Source organism: Giraffa tippelskirchi, chromosome 1, assembly GCF_054371585.1.
Source record: "Giraffa tippelskirchi isolate mGirTip1 chromosome 1, T2T-mGirTip1v1.2.pri, whole genome shotgun sequence".
Lineage (NCBI taxonomy): Eukaryota > Metazoa > Chordata > Mammalia > Artiodactyla > Giraffidae > Giraffa > Giraffa tippelskirchi.
This window is the reverse complement of record NC_137275.1, coordinates 50,639,410-50,662,762: the sequence shown is the minus strand read 5'-3', so window position 1 is coordinate 50,662,762 and position 23,353 is coordinate 50,639,410.

The window sequence follows — 23,353 nt, the reverse complement described above, 5'->3', positions numbered from 1 at the left end:
GGTAGCTCTCAACAGTGGGCTTAAATTTTCAGAAAATCATGTTGTGAACAGATGTGCTGTCATACAGACTTTGTTATTTTATTGATAGAGTACAGGTAGCACAGGTTTAACATAAATTTTAAGGGCCTTCATATTTTCAGAATGGTAAATGAACATTGGTTTCAACTTAAAGTCACCAGCTGCATTATCTCCTAACAGAGAGTTAAACTATCCTTTGAAGCTTTGAAGCTGGGCTTTGATTTCTCCTCTCTAGCTATGAAAGTCCTAGATGATATCTCCTTCCAATGTAAAGCTGTTTCATCTACATTGAAAATCTGGTATTTAATGTGGTCACCTTCATTTATTATCTTAGCATGATCTTCTGGATAACTTGCAATGGCTTCTACATCAGTGCTTGGTGCTTCACCTTGTATTTTATGTTATGAAGATGGCTTTTTTTCCTTAAACCTCATGAATCCAGCTTTGCTAGTTTTAAGCTTTCCTTTTTTTCCTGCAGCTTCCTCATCTCTCTCAGCCTTCATAGAATTGAAGAGCTAGTGCTTTGTTTTGGATTAGGCTTTGGCTTAAGGGAATGTTGTGATTGTTTCGATTTTCTATCCAGACCATTACAACTTTCTCCATATCAGCAATAAGCCTATTTTCCTTTCTTATTATACACAGCATCCCTGGTGGCTCAGACGGTAAAGCATCTGCCTGCAATGTGGGAGACCTGGGTTTGATCCCTGGGTTGGGAAGATCCCCTGGAGAAGGAAATGGCAACTCACTCCAGTACTGTTGCCTAGAAATGGAATGAGGAGCCTGGTTAGGCTACAGTCCATAGGGTCACAGAGTTGGACACAACTGAGCGACTTCACTTTCACTTTCACTTTCCTTTCTTATTAGTCATGTGTTCACTGGAGTAGCACTTTAAATTTCATTCAAGAACATTTCTTTTGCATCCACATCCTGGATGTTTGGTACAAGAGGCTTAGTTTTTGTCAAGTCTTGACTTTCTGCATGCCTTCCTCACTGAGCTTGATCATTCTAGCTTGTGACTTAAAGTGAGAGATGTGTGACTATTCCTTTCACTTGGACACTTAGAGGTCAGTATAAGGTTACTAACTGACTTAATTTCAATATCTTTGTGTCTCAGAAACTAGGGAGACTCAAGGAGAGGGAGAAAGAAGGGGAATGGAGCAATCAGAAGACATGCATTTGCTGAGTTAAGTTTGCTGTCCTATATTGATGTGGTTCATGGCATCTCAAAACAACTACAAGGGTAACATCAAAGGTCACTGATCACAGATTATCATAACAAATATAATAATAATGAAAAAGTTTCAAATATTGCAAATTACCAAAATGTAACACAGAGACATGAACTGAGCGTATGTTGCTGGAAAAATAGCAACAATAGACTTGCTCTATGTGGAAGAAACAGATGGAATGTTTTGCTTGAGAAGTTCTAACAAAAGCTCCATCATGTTTCACTGCTTTTCAATATGTCATATGTTCATCCCTTGACCACTGTGGCTAATTAGAGCTGTCTGCTGAAGTCAAACCTCCCAAATCTGCAGGCAAGCTAGTAAAGTAGGGAGAACATAGCTTTCTGCAGGAACTTTGGAGTATTGTTTTAGAAGAAGAAAACTAAAGAGATGTTAGGAGAGAAAAGCAAAGGATTTTACTAAATGTAATCATAAAGAATTATTATCCAGTAAAACTCTGATTCTATTGTAGCTAACTGCCATATACACTGCCCCAAAGGGCCAATGTACCTCACACAGGAGTGTTTCGAATGTACCTGAAGTTTTATGGTCATATCATGGCCAAGAACATGGGCATCCTGTGGTTTAAAAAGGGGCCAGAGCACTAGGCTACATGTTCATCAGCATCTCTAAAGCCTTGGCATTGTGCCAATGAAGGGCCTGATGATTTCAATCACTTTTTCCTAAGCTTTCTTCATTCTCTTAACTTACGCTTAGGTCACTTCTTTCCTTTCATATCTGCCATCACTTAGTTCCAGATTCTTATCATCTTTCTAATCTTCCCTTTCCTAAGCAGAGAATGAAATCTCAAAAATGAAAAAAGTCAAGTCCTAAATTTCTCATTTTCTTCCAATATGCTCATTGAGAAAGACAAATTCATACATTAAAATTCATATGTCACATTTCTCCTCTTAGGACTTTAGTAGGTGCATGGTTTTTTGCCTAGGGATAATCAGGTATAAGGGCTTCCCAGGTGGCACAAGGGTAAGGAACCTGCCTGTCAATGTAGGAGACATAAGAGATGTGAGTTCAGTCCCTGGGTCAAGAAGATGCCCTGGAGGAGGGAATGGCAACCCACTCCAGTATTCTCACCTGGAGAATCTCATGGACAGAGGAGCTTGGTGGGCTACAGTCCATAAGTTCACAAGGAGTCAGACAACTAAAACAATTTAGGATGAATGCACGTGATCAGGTATATTTATCTTCTCATTAAGTAGAAATTTGACATATTCTCCCAAAGCAGGTTTTGTCCTGTGAACTCTTGAATAGTTTTCAGACTGGGTTATTTTGTTTTAATGAAAATTATGAAAAAAAGCTTTTAAGTGTAAATTTATGTGATTTTTTAAAAATTCCATAGTTAACATCAAAAAAAAATTAGATCAAGAATAAGTTAAGGAAGACTAAACAGAATTATTTGTTAATTCACCTCATGCCAGATGTCGGTCCCAGTATTACCAGCATACTGCTGTTAATTCAGTAACTTTTTTCCTGGGTGTAACTCAGTTTTGGGGACTTATCTCTTTCAGTTAAACATTTCTTTAAAGTGGGTTTATCTCTAACGGTTAACATTTTGCTGAACTTGGCCATACATGAGGATCAAACATTGGCTTATTTTGGGGTATCAGAGTTGTAGTGGATTTTTAAGAAGTTGGGAGTCACCCATGAGCTATCATAGCTCATCTGTCTACCAGCATGTTGCTGTCAGAATCCTAGCCAAATTTTCTCCTACCTGTTTTGCACATGTGACCCACTAGTCTAGGAGCTCCTGGCCACCAATTCTTGAGTATCTTTTGGTCATAGGACAGCAGATCAATAAGTTATTCTGAGTTAAAAAGAATATATAATTGTGCATTTATATTTACTTGATTTTCTCCAAGTTTATATCATGATCTTAGAATATAAGGAGAGATTATAATGTCTACAACATCCATTAGCACTTGACTCATAATTTGTTTCCATTCAATACCAAAACACCCAGGGTGAATCCCTCTAATTGCTATTAATTTATTAAATTTATTAATTTATATATATGTAATATATATATATATCTTATATATACCAATAAACATCAGGGTTCAAAATTATGTGCTGGGCTAGTTACTTAAAAAATAGAAACTGTTGTTTTAGGGGGAGTTACTTAAGCCCCACATTCTGAAATAGCTGACCTAAAGAATTGGAGAATGCATTGAAAAAGCATTTCATTTCTCCCTCAGAGGACCTACTACCTAGGGTCAGACTATCTGGCACTTCACATCTTGAAGTAGAGCAATGTGAAAGTTCTTTTTCAAAAACTAATAAAAAATAAGAGAAAACAAACTTTACGTAACCTTCAGTCAATAAAAAGCTATAATGGCATAAGCTATAAAGAAGCTATAAATGGCAGCAGTTCTTTTGAATGATGGCCACATTAGTAAACTAAATTGAATTTGTGTTGTCATGACATAAGAAACCTTTTACAAGCCTTAGAAAAGCATTGGAAATAATTATTGTTGAGAAATATTTCATGATATGCAGTTCACAAACACCACCTTTAATTAGTTGCTCTTATGTTTGAAGAGCAATTGACTTTACTTGTGACTACAGATCCAAGATCAAAATGTCTAGGTGTCTGTCTACACCCTAGAATTTAATTTGCATTATGACTAAATGGGGCCACATATTGGCACTAGATTATATCCTGGTTTATTTTGTTTGCTTATCAGCATCTAGCATATTATTTGGCACAAAGAAGATTCTTAATAAACATTTGCTGAGTTGGATCAGTAATCACTCCACATTGAAGTTTTTACTGTAGTACATTGTAATAGTTTATTTTTTTAATAAATGAAATAATGATTTTATTTATATATTCCACAATGTAAAAAAGTGTTTTGCTTTGTTTTTACAATATTTCATTTGATGATTCTTTTTGCTCATACTATTAATATTATTGTTTTATGTAAAAATTTTTTATTGACATATAGTTGATTTACAATGTGTTAATTTCTGCTGCACAGCAAAGTGATTCAGTTATACATACATATATTCTTTCTTATATTCTTCTTTTCCATTATGATTTATTACAGGATATTGAATATAGTGCCTTATGCTATACAGTAGGACTTAAAAAAAAATTGATTCATTGAGGGTGGATCCCTGTTTTTTCAATACAGAATTCCCACAGTTAAGTGGTGGGCTTAGCTTCTAACAAGAATTCAATAAATATTTGTTTCACAGACAAATGGAAGTTAAATGAATTATGATACCCTTGAAAAGGACCAGGTGAGAAATGTTCCAAATGTGAGAGCTGAAGTCATTGAAACCAGAAGTCTATGGTAGATTTTCCCAAAGACAGACTACAGATTATGGAGACTTGAATTTATATATATTTGACTTCCTATCATCATGGCTAATGGGCTCTACTCATAAACTCACAAACTTGTTATGTCTGACACTTTAAAATCAGAAATGCTTAATTCTTCACCAGCAACAATAAGTCATTCACTTCCACTGCTGATTGAGCCAGAATATTTTCTACTTGGAGAATATTTTCTACAAACCAACTCCCTTTCCCTCCCAGTAATATCTCCCAATACAATAGAAATTATTTGAGACATTTCAGTACCAAGATAATATCTGTGTTACTATTTACATCCTGATTGTTTTCTCGTATGAGATCTAGCTGTCCTTTTGAGATTTTGCTTATTTTTCATCATCAAATATCTCTTCAGCCTATAGAATGTCCTTCATTGTTTCCTGAGTGTGAATAAATAGTCACAGCTTCTAATCCTTCACCTGTAAATCATCTGTTCAGGTCTGTGACAGTGTGGAGCTGTTGCAGCACGGTTTTGCTTGTCAGTGTATTTCTCCTGATCTGAAACCACAAATGTTTTCTTCTGAAGATTCCTAGTGTCTCAAAGGTAGGCTTGTGATGTTCCATAGCCTTTGATGACACACACTCATGGCACAGATGTGGGAGTGACAGGGTTTAGTTTATACATTATATGGTGTTGAGTTTTTCCTTGTGCGGAGTTATATGTAGGCAGACAGAGGAGATAATTGAAGTAAACGTATTTAAATTTATGAAATGCTTTCAAATATATCAATATAATGTAATGATGGGAATAGACAGTTACAAATTTTCTAAAGTAAATGCTCTAAGAAAAAGAAGGGGAGGGGTATATTTTTCTTACTGTCAACAGGGAAATTTTTAGTGTTTATCTGTCCTTGCAATATCAGAGCACTTATCACTTTCTAATTTATACTGTTCTCATTTTCAACATATGCTGTAGATACAGCCAGTGCCCTTCCCATAGCCCCTCATGCCCAGTATGGTCTCCGTACACACAGTGTTGCTAACTGAACACCTCTGACCCAGCTCCAGAGCAAGGTGAGCTGAGAACTAGAGAATTAATGCCCCCAGAGCAGCCTACAACCAATGATGGATGGGAAGTTGAGGAATGGATACTCCAGTCTCTCTGCCCGTTGGCACAAATACCTCTGAAGTTCTTGTCTTTCTGCTTGCCAGTGGAATATGGCTTTCTCAAAAGGTGAATTTCTTGATAATGCACTTTTTTGGCTCCCTTCACTTCTCTGTTTTGCTCCCCAAACCTCAAGGATGTTTCCTGGGATTGCCTCCTGAGAGAAATGCTTATGTTTAAATCCTTGCCTCATCATTCTGATGGAACTCAGAGTCCATTCATACTGTGGTGAACTGACAGCAGAGATTCTAATCACTCTATCATTCATCTCACAGCATAGTTCCAACAGACTTGCACAGACCTGGCATTCAATACTGGATGAATGACTTTCTGAGTTTGCTTTAGTAATGCATTTTGCTATGAACACAGATTGGTTTGTAATATTAAACAGTTCCCAAGAATCTTCAAGGCACGCTACCAAGAATTAGGTAATAATTATCATGTATTGAATATCTATAGTGGTTGGTAGATTCTGAGGTAGACTTTTAGAAAGTGCATCTTATTTTATCTTCATAAATTAAGAACTAGTTAAAATGGACATGGTTTCTGTGGTTAGATTGGCAGGTTTCAGGGTCCATTGCAATTCTGGAAACCCCAGAAAAAGAACTTTCCTATCTATGCCTCTTTCAAATCCTATAAAATGGGATGAAATTACCTACCTTTTCAGTAGTCACCCTAAAGCTGAGTTTCTCTGCTGAGTTTATGATTAATCTCTCTATCCCAAATTTTATTCCTTTTCTTGCCCTGCACCTGTTCCTTCAAGACTGAGGAAAATAAAAGAAAACAGGTCATTATAACTGAGCAGGACTCTATAGGGCCTTCCCAGGACAGACCCTTCAATATCCTCTGCCTGCCTTTTGTTTGTAGAAAAATTTTATTCTTCTAGGCTTTCGCTAAGTTCCAAAGAGCAAATTTAATCAGAGAAATGAGAAAAATGCAGAAGCAAAGGAAAACAATCAAGCAAGACAAAACAATAATCATTTAGCTATTAAGCAAAGCCAAGACATCGAGTTCCTCCTCAAGGGCTATAGATAACATTCTGAGTCATATCCTTGAGCTATGTTTCAGATACTGAAACCCAGCTATTGAAATTTAACTGCATGCTGACCACAGGCATATACATAGACCTTAGACAACTTGGAACCAGAAGGTTGAAGATGTTGACTCCTAATGACCTCATTACCAAGCAAACAGAAGAGCATCCACAAGATGATCAGGCATCCTGTGACCCTTTCTCTCACCCCTTCTTAAAAAACCCTTCCCTGAAATCCACTGGGGGAGTTCAGATCTTCTGAGCATCACCTGCCTGTATTCCTTTCTTGGCACCCTGCAATGAATGCTATATTTTCCTTCATCATTACCTGGCATCAGTAGATTGGCTTTTTATTTAAAGCCTCACTGGGTGAGGGTGAGTAGAACAGGTTTGGTTAGATAACAGAACGAATGAATTTGATATCATAGATACAAAGTTATGGTATAAAAATTATTTTTTATTTTTGCATTATTGATGATAATTTTTTTCTCAAAAGATTCCTGTTTTCTCTCTCATTTCTTCATCAAGTATCTATGGAATATATAATATATTCCAGATATCATGGTGAGTATTGGGAATTGATAGGGTGCTCAGTGTTAAAATGGCTCATTATGTTGACCTCGCAAACAAAGGATAAAGTCACAGTGACCTTTGAGATTGATCAAATTGCCCAATAGACATTCTGTTTTCCCTCTGGTGCCTAAATTCTCAAGGCTGTGAGACCACTGGATTCCAGATCTCTGGCTATGTGAGCGCAGGACTCAGCTACAGGCTAAAAATTAACCATCATCCTTTCAGAGAATTTTTCATTGGCAGGGTATGAGAAAGACCCCGTTAGAAAGGGAGGACGCCGGTTCTCCTTAACCGCCAGTTCTCCTTAACCGCCAGTTCTCCTTAACCGCCAGTCATCCTCCCGTTTCCCTGTAATACATTTCTCTCTTCTTTGCCTAAGGGCCTGGCTCACTCTCTTTTCTCCACCCTCGCCTTACAGGAATATAGCAGGGAACAAGGGAAACACAGCTCTTGCTTTCATGGAATAGATTTTACAGTTTTGTAAGGGTGACAAACAACCATTTGTACAACTAAAGATAGTATCATAAACTGTGAAAATGAATGATTATATCAACATTTACCAGGGAGGCATAAAATTGTTTGAGAGGTCTGGAAAGCTTGCCTCAGGAAGTGATTTGAAGAGTAAGCAGAAACGAGGCAGTTAAAGAATAGAGGGCTGGCTGGGGTGGGGGTAAGCATTCTAGGGAGAGGAAGCAGCTTATGGGGATTCTCCAAAGCAGCAAAAATCTTTGTGCATTTAAGGAATTGAAAGAAGGCCAGTAGAGCTGGATCTTAGTATTTTAAAATTCTCAACATCCTAGAAAAACATTGCTTTCACTTTTTCAGTAACTTAGTTTCCTTGTACCATCTTGTAAATTTTTTCAATATCAGAGTCCTCTTACTCACCTTGAGGTATCCAAGACTTAAAAATAACTAAAGCTTAATAAAATAAAGTTAGTTCTTACTGACTCAGAGGTAATTTTTCAAAAGTTCTTGGATTTAAATATTCTTTTGTCAGCTCAACTTTAATTTCAGAGGTTTTAGGAAAAGAATAATTATATGCTAATTCTGATCTCAAAATGTCACTGAGAATTATTAACCAGAAAAGAAAGGAATATTGTATTTAAATATTTTCTGCCAGAATAAAATTTTTTTTAAAAGGTCTTATTATTTTGGATTTTGAGCATTATCTGAGCATGCCTCTGTTCATATTATTTAATGTTTCTAAATATTTAAATAAAAGTCCCAGGAAATTCTGGTGTTAACTTTATGTACGATAAAATTCACACTATTTTCATTTGTGTGAAATAAAATATTCACTAATTTATGATGCAAATATTTATAAAATAATAAGATTAGCATAATAACAATAGTTTGATGTGTGAATTAAAAACATTACCTGCCATGTGTGCATGCTAAGTTGCTTCAGTCCTGTCGACTCTTTGCGGCCTCATGGACTGTAGGCCGCCAGGCTCCTCTGTCCATGGGATTCTTCAGGCAAGAATGCTGGCGTGGGTTGCCATGCCCTCCTCCAGGAGATATTCCTGATCCAGGGATGGAATCCATGTGTCTTATGTCTCCTGCATTGGCAGGTGAGTTCTTTACTGCTCGTGTCTCCTGGGGTACGTGCCATATCAGTAAACAAAGGATGTTGCAGTCATCAAGTCATCACATTACAGCTGTCCCCAAAGGGCAAACCCTGAGCAGACTCAGAATGAGTAAGCATAGGATACTGACCCCACATAGATGGGTGTATATCAAAGGAATGTTTTCAGTGAGCCCAGAATCTTGCATCTTCCTATATATAAAGAACTAAGTTCCTTGAGATATCTGGCTTTCTTTAATTAACAGTTTTCTTTTGATATTCCATACCTGGTCTTTATTGCAAAAACTCCTATAAATCCTGCCTTTCCCCCTTCCTCTTTGGAACAGTCCCTCAAAGTTTTCTGAGATGCTGTATTGCATGCTTAAATTCTCAATTTTGTCACCAAATAAAGCATAATTCTTAAATTTTAGGTTGTGCTTTTTTTTCCTCAGTAAACGGTTTTTACCCATAAATAGGAAGGATGAGTTTAAAGTCTTCTTGTTTTTAATTTATAATTTCATGCTTTTTATCAGTTACATGAGATAATCCATATCTTAGCACATAGTAGCATTAATTTTTTCTGTTGCTGCTATTTAGCTATGTATCTTCGCTATGTTTCTCTCCAAATACTTTCCTACTATTTACCTACGAGAACCTTAACAGCTTCTGAAAAGCAAATAAGTTTTTTTTTTACTATCAATCACAAAGTAAGGTTGACCCTAAAATATAATGGGCATGAAATCTTTCTCCATAAGCAGAGCTCAGCATCAATAATGACAAAATAGAGATCATTGGACCCCTTGTATCTGAGTAGGTCAAGTTCAAAATTAGTCTAGATATTTCTTTCTCTTCCTTGCTGTTATTTCTAAAAATATCAGCCAATCCTATCATTATGAACACTTTAATGACAGAACAAAAGTTGCAACTTTTGTTGCAGTGTTGTGGAATCTAGAGTTGCAAAACACACCTCAGAGGACATGCAAGACAGTGGAGTACAGTTTATTTCTACAACAAGTAGGTGCTAGGAGAACAAACAATGTTAAAGCAGGGGTGGGGGTGTGTGTGTAATGATTATACATCAAGGGGGGATGTCTCCATGGTTAATCTAACAGGGGCAGCCTGACCTCAACTATAATCTCCATTTGTCATCTGGAGGGAGGTAGGTCTCCACCAGACCTGGTTTTCCCTAGCAATGGTTTCCTCACTCTTGGGCAGGGTTCAGGCCCAGTTCACATTCAGGCTTTAAGATGGATGACAATCTTCAAGATGGAGTCTCTCCTGCTTTCCTCACACTTGCCCCAACAGCAACATATCCATCTTGGAGCTGGAATTGCTTCTTACCTCCAGACCAATAGCGAGAAGCGCTTTTCAACAGTTATTCATTGTACCTCTCCTTTGAGGCCATCTGGGATCTCGGTTTCTAAAATGGCATGATTCTTCCACTGGGGATGGGTGGAGAGGTAGTCTCTGAATTACTTTAGTTCAGTGCTCTAAGTTAACATCTTGTAGACGTTCTGGTTGAACCCACAATTCAGGAAGATTGTTAGTGATCACATAGAAAGAACAGGTTTAAGAAAGCTTATTTGGTAGCTATATAAAAAAACCAAAGTAACAATTTACTCCTTCATGCAGGGTGGGTAGAGAGTTAAGGGCTCTGTTGTTATTTAGTCATTTACTAAGCTGTGTCTTAACTATTTTGTAAGCCCATGGATTGCAGTCTGCCAGGCTACTCAGTCCATGGGATTTTCCAGGCAAGAATACAGCCGTGGGTTGCCATTTCCTTCTCCAGGGGATCTTCCTGACCCAGGGACTGAATGTGCATCTCCTGCACTGGCAGACAGATTCTTTACCAATGGGCCACCAGGGAAGCCCTAAGAGCTATACTTGTAACGTGACAAGGCTTAAGAGGTAGTGTCTGCAGATAACCTATTGCTAACAATGAAGTCACGTAGAGAAGGGTTGGAGCCCGCGGCTAGAGCCAATTAAGAATCTTTGTTCGTAAATTAACACAAAAGCATCTGTTGATCTTTTTAAATGAGCTAAGTTTTGAGCTTCCTTCCCCTGGGGGGCAGGAAATCCAACTCCATCATTGCTGTGTCCCTCTTTCTCTGGGGAAGTGCAACGTCCTGTGAATTTCATGCTCAGTGGCCAGATCCTGAGGACGCCTGTTTATTATCTGTAAACGGTGATGCAGTCACTGCTGAGACATTCAGGGATTCCACTGGTTCTGCTGCTTCTAGGTCGTACCTAAAGCTTGAGATGCTTTGTGGAGGTTGGGGACCACATGGCTGAAATCTCTAAACCTGCTGTGCAGCAATTTCATTTTGCAATCTGGTGTCCTCTTGCAGCCTGGCACCCTTCAAGGGCTAGCATCCTCTTGAAATCGGACTGAAGCAGTGCATAAGTTTCATACAGCTCCTAATGAAAACCACAGACAACTGCCTTCATTACTGGTGTTCAGAAAGGTCTTCTTCAGTCTGTGAAAGATCTTGCTTCTCTTTGTGTGTTCTTCAGATAGACTTCCACTGTAAAATTTATTCTCTCTCCTTAGGAGACACACCTCCATCTCTTCAGTGGGTTTGGTTTTGGGAAACAACAGCAAGGATGGAGATTCTTTCAAGTAACTTTTGCTTTCAGTGCTGCTACAATATATCCATGAAGCATAGATAGATAGTACAAATTAATATTGCTTAAATGAATAAAAATGTAGCAGAATGTACAAGAACAAAAGAATACTTTCAAATTCTACCAGAAGCATGATAACAAAAGAAGCAGCAGTTAAGTGAATGCTTTGATGATTGTTTTGATCATATTTAATGATAGAAGATAATTAAAATACATAGAGGAATTAAAATGTATTATATTTTACATATCTCTGTCTATCTACTTATCTATCTATCTATCTATCTATCATCTACCTGTCTAGGCTTTAAAGGTCTCTGAGGAGTTTTTTAAGCGGAATTAGTCCAGTTTAGGATGACAGAAGCATACATCAGAGGCCCAGGGTCTTTCTATCCAAGCCCTTGGCCCCACCTGGAATAACCACAGATCTGATCTCTTTTTCTATGAGTTTGTTTGTTTTTGAAGAATAATCGGCCTATGGCTCGTTGTTGATTCCTGGTATACAACATAGTGATTCAATATTTCTTTACACTCCAAAATGGTCACCGTGATAAGTTTAATTGTCCTTTCCCCAGTGGTTTTTTTTTTTTCTTGCTGATAATTTTTTTTTTAATTTTTATTTATTTATTTATTTTTATTAAACAAATTTATTTATTTTAGTTGGGGGCTAATTACTTTACAATATTGTAGTAGTTTTTGCCATACATTGACACGAATCAGCCAGTGGTTTTTTGAGAAAGTTTTCTCATATTTCTCAGCTTCCCTTTCTGTTAGGTGTGTTTGTACGGCTGTCTTCTGGTCGGTGAAGTGTGAGCCAGCATGGTGCACACTGGGTGCAGTCAAGGTCCTTTGAAATCTCCTGTTGAGCCCTCCATGCGCTGTTCTTTCTCCATCCACCAGTTTAAAACAGAGGAATTCAAGGGCTTGGATAGAAAGACCCTGGGCCTCTGATGTATGCCTCTGTCATCCTAAACTGAACTATAATTTGAGAAATAGAGTAGCAGTGTAGCCTAATAATAGGAAATTTTGGTGTTGTGAGTTACAATAAATAGCCCACCCTAACTAGTTGAGGTCCTCCTTTTGTCTCTGAAGATAAGCTACCTAATCTATCAGATTCATTTTTGCTCTATGATACTATAAATTTTAGGCTTTGGAATACCTCATGGGTATACCCCATTGGGGACTGAAGAAATGGCACTGAATCTGGGACCAGGATAGACTATGAGGAGGCCTGGATATAAGTCTCTCTCTTTATTCTGCATATTGAACACGTAGGTGATGCATATGTATGCTTATTTTTATGGTAGATTGAAAAGATTATCAGTTGCTAAAAATGGTGGACCAGAAGTCTTTCCATCTGTGACCATGTGACTGTTCTGCAGAGTCAAGTTGGGAGGTTTGGGGAGGGTAGAAGTGAGGGAAGGAACTTTTAGGGAAGGTGGAAAGCAGTTTGAAAGATTAAGTGTTGAGAAGAAGACCGTTTGTGGTTTTTCAATTAAAGATGATCAAAGTGTACCAAGGCTCTGGGATGCTCAAGTCCATTCTAGGGCATTCTATCAGTATAAAAGTAAAGATGGAGGTCAATGGTAGTAAACAAGGCCACTGAACTTGAATGGAGATATCTAGAGGGCAAATAATAAAAATGTCAGTGAGGTTACCAGGTAATGGGTTAGAGGTGAAAATTGTGAGCCTGGAGTTGAACATATCTAAGGAGATGGAAATTGGTCATATTTTATAGATTAGACTGAAGAAGCATATAACATTCACCCAAGAAAACAATAAAAAGTGGTGGAATGGCATAGAGGAAGGGAAACTGGTTCGTCTCCTTATTCAACAGTGGAGTGACCCTAGACAAGACACATCTCATCTGAGTCTCTGATTTCTTGTCTTCAGAGATGGGGATTTTATTGCCCGACTTGCTACAGAGACCTGTTAGGGGCAATCAAATTAAATATGTATGGGGACACATTTGGTAACATGTAAAATTCATTTCAAAGTAATTATTGTGTCTATAATTCTTATGACTCCAGATTAGCTAAGTAAACCAAGGCATGACTTGGCAGTCAGTGGGAAAGAATCCAGGGTAGAGTACAGAAAATAGCCTTTGAGATGTACACATGTGTTGTAAGGAATAATTATATTATTTTTAAAAGGGTTTTTTGATCATCTCTCTGGTGCCGACTTAGAATAACACTATGGCAAGACACGTGAAGGTGGAATAGATTTATTACACACATAGGTTCTAGCAAAGGGAGGCATCCCATGTAGGGAACCATGGGAAAAGCTCCAAGAGAGAGAGCTCAACTAAACAGCTGGTGTGCTGAGGGGGTTGCTGTAGACAAGTGCCATCATTGGAAGTCACAGCAGAGTAGGCCAGCAAAAAGTGTAAGGGGGTGTTTGAATGGCAGGAAGTCACAGCTGGGGAGGGCAAGAAAGAGAACTTGGGGCAAAGACCAGCATTATCACACTGGTGTATCTGGCCACCCAGACAGGATGCTCACAGTCAGTTTGTGGGATGTTGACACATCAAGAAAACAGGACGTTTTAAAAATTTGTGATACAATGTACCTGTTCAAATTGGATTGCCAGCTTTATCAAAGTTCCTACATCTCAGGACTTCCCTAGTGGTTCAGCGGTTAAGACTCTGCCTCCAGCTCCCAATGCAGGGGGCCCAGGTGCTACAACTAAGACCTGGTACAGTCAAGAAAATAAATATTTAAAAAATGAGAAGCTCCTTTGTCTCATTTCTCAGTGGTGAGTTAGAATACACAGAGAAAAAGCAAAGCAGGTAAGGAGATATTTTTCATTCCAACTAGGATTTCGCCCTAATGGAAGTTGACCTTCAAACTGAGAGTGGACGGAGGCTGCTTTCTTTTTCCATGTGTCTTATTAGGTGCTTACCAGAAATTATCGTTTACCCAACCACTGGTCTCATATGGCTCAGAGAATAATTCAGGTTTAAAAAATAAGTATAACCTCTTAATGAAAAGCATTGACTCTGTGGCCAGACGGAGTGGGTTCAAATCCTAGCTCCTCCATTTACTAGGTGTGTATTATAGGTGAAATTATTTAATTGCTCTCAGTTTATTCATGAATAAAATGTGTATTATTTCACATTTCAATTCACAGGACTATTGTAAGGATGAAAAGAGTTAATATATGTCAAGTACTTGGAAGAGTAGTGGCATACACAAGGTAGTTAATGAATATGAGCTATCATACTTTTATAGTTATTGTTATTACCAAGGGAAGAATTCTAACATATGGGTCCAAAGACCTGAATTCTTGCCTATATTTGTCAGGTGAAAGTGACAGAAACAAAATCAGGCTAAATTAAACAAAATGTAGAAGGAATTTACTGGCTTATATAACTTACAAATTTCAAGAGTAAGTCTGATTTTTTGCAGTTAGATGCTACATTTGGTGTTTCTCTGGTGGCTCAGATGGTAAAGAATCTGCTTGCAATGCAGGAGATGGTTTTGATCCCTGGGTCAGGAAGATCACCTGGAAAAAGGAATGGCTACTCACTCCAGTATTCTTACCTGGAAAATTCCATGGTCAGGGTCTACCATAGGGTCGCAAAAGAGTCAGACATCACTGAGTGACTAACACTTTCACTTTCAGATGCTATAATACATTCAGGAATTTAAATGATGACCTCAGATATCTCCTTTTCTCTCCTTTTCTTGCATTGTTCTCCTTTAATTGGGATTAGTTGTTAGACAGACATTTTCTCTATGATATGTGATGACCTTTGGTAGATCAATGTTTCCAGCTAAGCAACCAGGAGAAAATGAGATCACCTTTGCTTGATGAATCTAGCAGGAGTTAAAAAACACACTACGAACCTGTGAGTGGTTTAGTCACTTTAATACTAACTGATCTGAGAGAGGGAGAGTGGTGGTTCCCCCACACAAAATCAGGGTATTACTTTAAGATAACTGATGCTGAGCAGATAAAAATATAGGAGATGGCTTGCTGTAGACCCAGCTCTAAAATTTACTAGCAATATGACCTTGAACAAGTGACCCAAGCTTTCTGAGTTTTAGTTCTTCAAGTATATAATGGGGTTAATGCCAGCTCTATCTAATTCACTATGTCAATAAGAGGGTTAAATAAAAGAATGTGAGAGCCCTTTGCAAACAGCCCTATCTGAGCACAGGGAAGCAATATTATCTTTATTATCTTCTGCTTGACTTTTCTGGGGTTTAAAGCATCTGTCACCTCTACTATCTTCTATTTATTTAAATTGATGTGCTGAAAAAAAATTCCTTCTTGAATCCATTCAGAAAAATATTAAGCCAAATAAAAGGCAGCCTGGACTTCTGTATATTCTATTAATCACATCAGCCCAACTCAGCACACTGTCATTTATCATTACTCTTTGTTGATTACACGTCAGTCAGTCTTCAGTTCACTTCAAGGGAGCCCTACAAATCCTAACTCGTTCTAATTAGTGAGACTCTGCATCTCTGTGACAGAGCAGGAGACATTTTGCTCAAGAACATTTTTCCCACAGTGTAGTAACTGCATTCCTTCCTTTTGTCTAGTCTGCTAATTGCACTTAAAATGGAACTTAAGTTTACATGTTGCAATGTGCTTTATCACTCAGAGTACACTCTCAGGTAAAACTGATCTAATCTTTTTTTTTTTCTTTACAAAGTATTTCATTTCATTTTTCTTGTTAGAAATGGAAATGATGAGTATCTATAGTTCTCAGGACTGCCCTCTTTGACATGGGAAGGATGTATTAATATTACAATACAAGCACCAGTAGCCTCTTTGGACCATCTCATCTTACTGTAAGCGTAATTGTAGATGAATAGTGCTTTTCATGAAAAAATGATCCTGCAAACTGAAATTGATTCACTCACTGAATCCTCATCTAAGAATCCTTGTAGGGTAGGTTTTATAGTACCCATTATACAGATTAGGAAAAGGAGGCCTGAGAACAAATGCATTTAGCATTACACAGTTTGGAAGTGGAGTAGCAGGACTCCGACACATCTGTTAATGGCAGAGGTCCACGGCCACACCCTGCATTCCAAATGAGAAGGGCTGGAGAGTGAGTTGTGCTGTCTACAGGGCAACCACCTCTAACTGGCTTTTCTACTCACAGCAGGGGGTTATGCTCAACAACTGGTATGTATGGAGGTTTCAGTGGCAAGGGCAGAAAAGGGAATTTGTTGTGCTCTGGGAACTTTGAATCAAGTCATGGTGAGTCAGGTAGGTCACTCTGACTCTTGCCAAGCCTGGAATGGGTGGTTCTTAATTCTAAAAATATTTTTAGCAATTTTAAGAACGTACAATTGACATCATAATCTGCGATATTTAAATCATACTACTTGATAACTCTTGTCATATTTAGACACATAGGAAACCATCACCAAAATCAAGATAATGAAAATATTCTTCACTCCCCTTCCTTTGTCCTTCTGTCCCTTGAGAATCCCTTCTACTCTCCCCTCCCACATCACTCCCCCTACCTCCAGGCAACCACTGATCCACTTTCTGTTATTGTAGATCAGTTTTCAATCTTCAGAATTTCAGTAAATGAAGTCATATGTACTTATTTTTCCTTCTGGTTTCTTTCACTCAGCATAATAATTTTGAGGTACATCTGGGTTGTGGCATGTATCTATACTTCATTTCCTTATGTTGATGAGTAGCATTTTTATGTGTGAATATATCACAGTCTCCATTTACCTTTTTGTTTAATTTTATTAAATATAGTTGATTTACAATGTTGTGTTAATTTCTGCTGTACAGCAGAGTGATTCAGTTATACATATATATATATTCTTTTTCATGGAAATCCCTGGTGGGCTACATATAGTCCATGGGGTTGCAAACAGTCAGACACGACTGAGCAACTAACACACACATTCTTTTTTATATTCTTTTCTATTATGATTTATCACAGGATAATGAATATAATCCAGTGTGCTATACAGTAGGATCTTTATTATTTCATTTTTTGGGCTTACTTTGGGTTTTGTTTGCTTTCTTTTTCTGGTTGCTTCAGGAAGAAGCTGAGGTCATTGATTTGAGACTTTCTTCGTCTCTAAGTGTTAAGTGCTAAAAATTTCCCTCTAAGTCCTGCTTTAATTGGATTCCACAAATTTTGATACATTTTGTGTTCATTTTCATCCACTTCAAGATACTTTTAAACTATCTTTGTATTTATTTTTGACTCATGGGCTATTCAGAAGTGTGTCATTTAGTTTCAAAGTATTTGATGATTACCCAGAGATCTTTATGGTTTTGACATTTAATATTTAATTTTTATCAGAGAATGTATTTTTTATTACTTGAATTATTTGTGAATTTATGGATTCTTGCTTTATGGTCCAGAAAATGGTTCATTTTGACAAAATTTCCAAGTTTATTTAAAAAGAATGTGCATTGTGCTGTTATTGGGTGGAGTGTCAATTGGATTAAATGTATTGATAATGTGGTTCCTTTTTCTCATTCATTCCTGAATTTTGCATATTTTTATCATTTATTGAATGAGTGCTAAAATTCCCAGCTATTATTGTGGAACTGTTTTTTCCGTTTGCAGTTCTATTCATTTTTGCTTCAGTTGAAGCACTATTATTAGATACAAAACCTTGTAGTACTGTTATGTCCATTTAATGAATTGATCACATTTTGTTATGACATGGCACCCTGTAGCCTAGCAATATTTTTTGCCTTGAAGTCTTCTTGTCTTATAACAATATGGCAATTCCAAATTTTTGTTCTTTTACTTTTCACTTATATTTACCTTACTGTTATTTCCAATTACTCATTTTCTTTTTGTATGAGTATTAAATATTCTCTATTCTATTTGTTTCTTATCTATTTGTTCACTTTTCCTACTTATTTATTATTTTAAAGCATAATGTGAGAAAATTGCTCTTTATATTTTGACTCATTAATTTGTTCTTTACTTGTATTCAAACTAATGTTTATCTGCATCCTTAATGAAATGTTTTAGCAATTGGATCTTCCTTTTCTTTTTAATTCCTTCTTTATAAGTATTCATTCTTGTTACTTGTAGATAAGTTTGCTCCTGTCTTTTCCTGAAGATATTAGATTATTTATTTGAAAGTTCTTTTTCTATTATTCTAGAATGTGTTTCTTATTTGTACATTATATTGTTGATTTTTTTTCAGTAATGACCCATGGTCTTATATTTTCTCAGGTATTTTGAGATTCTCAATTGCTTGCAATTTTTTCTTTTTTTTTAAGAAAAATTTTCCTACTGTTTTAGTGCAGGATCAGCTCTAGATTCATGGAAGTAATTTATGTTTAGAGGTGTACCTGTAGTTGACTTCCTTTTTCTAGATCTGCATCTCCATTTCTGGTCTGGAGAGCAATTTATTTTCTCCAGAATGCCCTTTAGTACAAAACATGATGGGAGCTTAATGAAGTAGAGTTGCAAAGACATGCCCCCAAATTAGTCTTGTGCTGTTTAGCTCCCCATGCATTTTTAAGTGTAAAAGATTTGAAGTTGCTGAGGTTCTGGTTGTTTGGAAAGTTGAAAGATTATTTTTTTCATTTCCAGTATCAATAAATTTTGAAAGGGCATGAAGAGTCCTGGTCTCTGTCCTCACAGAGGAAAGATTAGTGGCATGTTCCGTTCATCTGCAGCCCTTGGAGAGATTGGACTGTGTCCCTGGAACTCAAGGGCTACAGAAAACTTACGTTTGATCCATTTCTTTTGTTGTCTAAGGTTAGTTCTGAGGAAAGATAGCCATTTCACAGCAGTCTGGACTCACGGAGTCATTTAAGCTGAACCAGGTATAAGCATGTTTTGTGGATAAGCTATGACCGTGTGCAGAGAGAGCTGGTTTTCAACCATCTAACAAACTGCCCAAGACATCTATATATAGGGCCATGATATCTTGGTTCCCCTAAACCATTGAGAATCACAGATCTCCATCCAGAAAGTGCAACACCCATGTCAAGAATCTGCAACAAGACATTTCAGCAACTCGAAGTGATATGAGAAGGATTTCTCCAGAAAATCCCCAAAGACCATTAAAAGGGAGTCAGTTTTGAACATGAAACATTCAGAGAAACAAGGTTATCCTGATATTACCACCTTAAAATCTGAATATGTTTTTATTCTCCTAGGCCAGATCCTGGAGGAATCAGAAATCTCGGCTAGTGGTGCGAGAGTAAAGGGTTTAATGGCAGGAGAGAGAATTAGAAGTCTGTCACTGAACGCTTTGTCGCTTCAGGTGCTAACATCAGGGAAGACTGAGCTTGGCGGGGAGAGGAAGCTTTAACTTTATAGCTTGGAATTTTGAACTTTATAGCTTGAAATTTACTACCTGAAAGTGGAAATATAACTTATTAAAAAGACTATTTTGGTGACTAAATATGGCTAGAGGAACTTTTATTACCTGAGAGTGATAAAAAATATGCATATATTTTCATTATCATGAGCAAACACCAAGAGTGGAATTGCGGTACCATATGAGAAATATACATTCAACATTTTAAGAAACTGCTAAGCCATTTCCCAAAGTTGTTATAACCATGTTACATTTTCTCCAATGATATGTGAAAGTCTCCTTTGTTCTAGAATCCCTTTGATACTTGGTATGGTCAGTTTTTTAAATGTTAGTCATTTGAATATGTGTATAGTGGCATCTCTTTGTGGTTTTAGTTTAAGCATCCCTAACAAAAATGATGTTGAGCATCATTTCATGTGCTTATTTGCCATTCATATATTGTCTTTGGTGAAGTGTCTATTTAAATCTTTTCCCGATTTTTAATTTGATTGCTTTCTTATTATTGAGTTTTTATACTTAAAAAAATATATGTTTGTTATATTAGTCCATAATATATATGATTTCCAAATATTTTCTTTTCAACAAGAGTAGAATTTAAAATTCATTCTTTTCGAATTGTGTTTAATTTTGTACGTAAGAAATCTTCACCTAAACCAAAGATATAGAAGATATGTGCACACAAGGTTTTATATATGAATGTTCAAAGTAGCTTTGTTTATAATAGAGAAAAACTAAAAACAACACAAATGTCCATCAACATGTGACTGAATATGCCAATATGTTTTATCCATACAATGAAATACTACTAAGGCATAAAAAAGAATGAATTACTGAAACATGTTACAACATGGGTGAATCTCAAAACAATTATGCTGAGTGAAAGACATAAAATTTAAAAGAATACAGGCTACATGATTACATTTATATAATACCCAAGAAAATTCAAACTAATTCATAGTCAGAAGCAGATCAGTAGCTGCTTGTAGACAAAAGTTAAGGGTAGAAAAGTAGAGTGGGAGGCAATAAAATGGAGCATGATGAAAGTGTTGGGTGTGATATGTTAACTTGATTGTGACAGTGAGTTTTATAGTACATACTTATACCTTCCATATCACAACTAATCAAACTGTTCACTTTAAATATATTCAATTATTCCTCAATAAAACTGTTAAAACAAATGTTTAATATCTGACTATGATTTCTTCTAGAACTCAGAAAAAGAATCTGCCAAGTCTAAATGGATGATTAGGGATAAAGAATATCATTTTTTGAATGGATTCAAAGTATTTTGCTTATTTACTATATTGGTTACATAATTTGAAACCTGAAAAATCTACGTGAGACTCAGTGGAAAAGCTAACAAAAATTATGGCTTACACATACTCTTTTGGCTTTTACTTCTGATGCACCTACCAAGAACTCTGAGCCACTTGGATGACACAGTCAGACACTGATGTGATGGGAAGGAATCACGTCAAATTAAAGCATAATTGCAAATTGTACAGCTATAATTAAAACAAATATTTCTATGATATGATGTGGCAGTTTGGTCACAAATATGAAGCAGTTAATGCAGAATTTTGTAAATGGAGTGGAAAAAGGGCTGAGATATCTAATACAGAGAAGAAAGTAGGGTAATTTGGCAAGAACCTCTTGGGTGGTAATTTAAGTCCACCTCCTTTCCAAATAACTATGCAAATAGATATCATGAGTGATAGTTTATACCAAAAGAGGTTTTAATTTACGGTTCTGATGAAAGCTGGACAAAACTTACTAATGGCCACTGAGACTGATCAACATTGAAGGAATACGATATTACACCATAACCAGTCGCTCAGTTGTGTTCGACTCTTTGCGATCCCGTGGACTGTAGCATGCCAGGCCCCTCTGTCCTTCGCCATCTCCTAGAGCTTGTTCAAACTCTTGTCCTTTGAGTAACTGATGGTATTCAACCATCTTGTCCTCCTTTGTCTCCTTCTCCTCCTGCCTTCAATCTTTCCCAGCATCAGGGTCTTTTCTAATGAGACAGTTCTTCGCATCAGGTGGCCAAAGTATTGCAGCTTCAGCTTCAGCATCAGTCCTTCCAATGAATATTCAGGGTTGATTTCCTTTAGGATTTACTGGTTTGATCTCCTTGCATCCAAGGGACTCTCATGAGTCTTCTCCAACACCACAATTCAAAAGCATCAGTTCTTTGACACTAAGCCTTCTTATGATCCAACTCTCACATCCGTACATGAATATTGGAAAAACCATAGCTTTGACTAGATGGACCTTTGTTGGCAAAGTAACATTTCTGCTTTTTATTATGCTGTCTAGGTTTGTTATAGCTTTTCTTCCAAGGAACAGCGTCTTTTAATTTCATGGCTGTAGTCACCATCTGCAGTGATTTTAGAGCCCAAGAAAATAAGTCTTTCACTGTTTCCATTGTTTCCCCATCTATTTGCCATGAAGTGATGGGACTGGATGCCATGATCTTAGTTTTTTGAATGTTGAGTTTTAAGCCAACTTTCTCACTCTCCTCCTTCACCTTCATCAAGAGGCTCTTTAGTTCTTCTTCGTTTTCTGCCATAAGGGTGGTGTCATCTGCATATCTGAAGTTATTTGATATTTCTCCTAGCAATCTTGATTCCCAGCCCACCATTTCACATGATGTACTCTGCCTAGAAGTTGATTAAACAGGGTGACAATATACAGTCTTGACGTACTCCTTTCCCAATTTGGAACCAGTCTGTTGTTTGATATCCGGATCTAACTGTTGCTTTTTGACTTGCATACAGGTTTCTCAGGAGGCATGTAAGGTGGTCTGGTATTTCCATCTCCTTAACAATTTTTCACAGTTTGTTGTGATCCACACAGTCAAAGGCTTTAGAGTAGTCAATGAAGCAGAAGTGTATTTTTTTTTTTTAATTCTCTTGATATTTCTGTGATACAACAGATGGTGACAATTTGATCTCTGGTTCCTCTGCCTTTTCTAAATCCAGCTTGAACATGTGGAAGTTCTTAGTTAACATACTTTTGAAGCCTCACTTGAAGAATTTTGAGCACTGCTTGGCTAGTGTGTGAGATGAGTACAATTGTGCAGCAGTTTGAACATTGTTTGGCATTGCCCTCCTTTGGGATTGGAATAAAAACTGACCTTTTTCAGTCCTGTGGCCACAGACTGGCTATGGCCCTGTTTATTTTCACATTGAACTAGAACAAACTCTATACCATTACTTGTTTGCTTGGCAAGAAGCTAGTATTACACTCTTGAGATTCCCCATTCTAAATGATTAGTAACTCAAGAGCCATATATAATCCAAAAGGAAGTTTCATGATTTTTCTTTCCAGCAGGAAAAAGTCTTCACCTTCCCCCAGTCCGTCACTGCTGTTAGTGTCCTTGATTCTAGGTGCCCCCAGACCAGCTAATCGAACATTTCCAGTATGTCCATTGTTGGGGCTTCATGATGTAACAGTCTCCTTCCTGGATTCCATGTCCAAAGAGGAAGATGTCATAAGTTATAGTGTTCCCTCTGGATTTTCCGGCCGTGGCCCTAACAGCTGCACCTCTCGAGTCTGTCCTGGCAGGA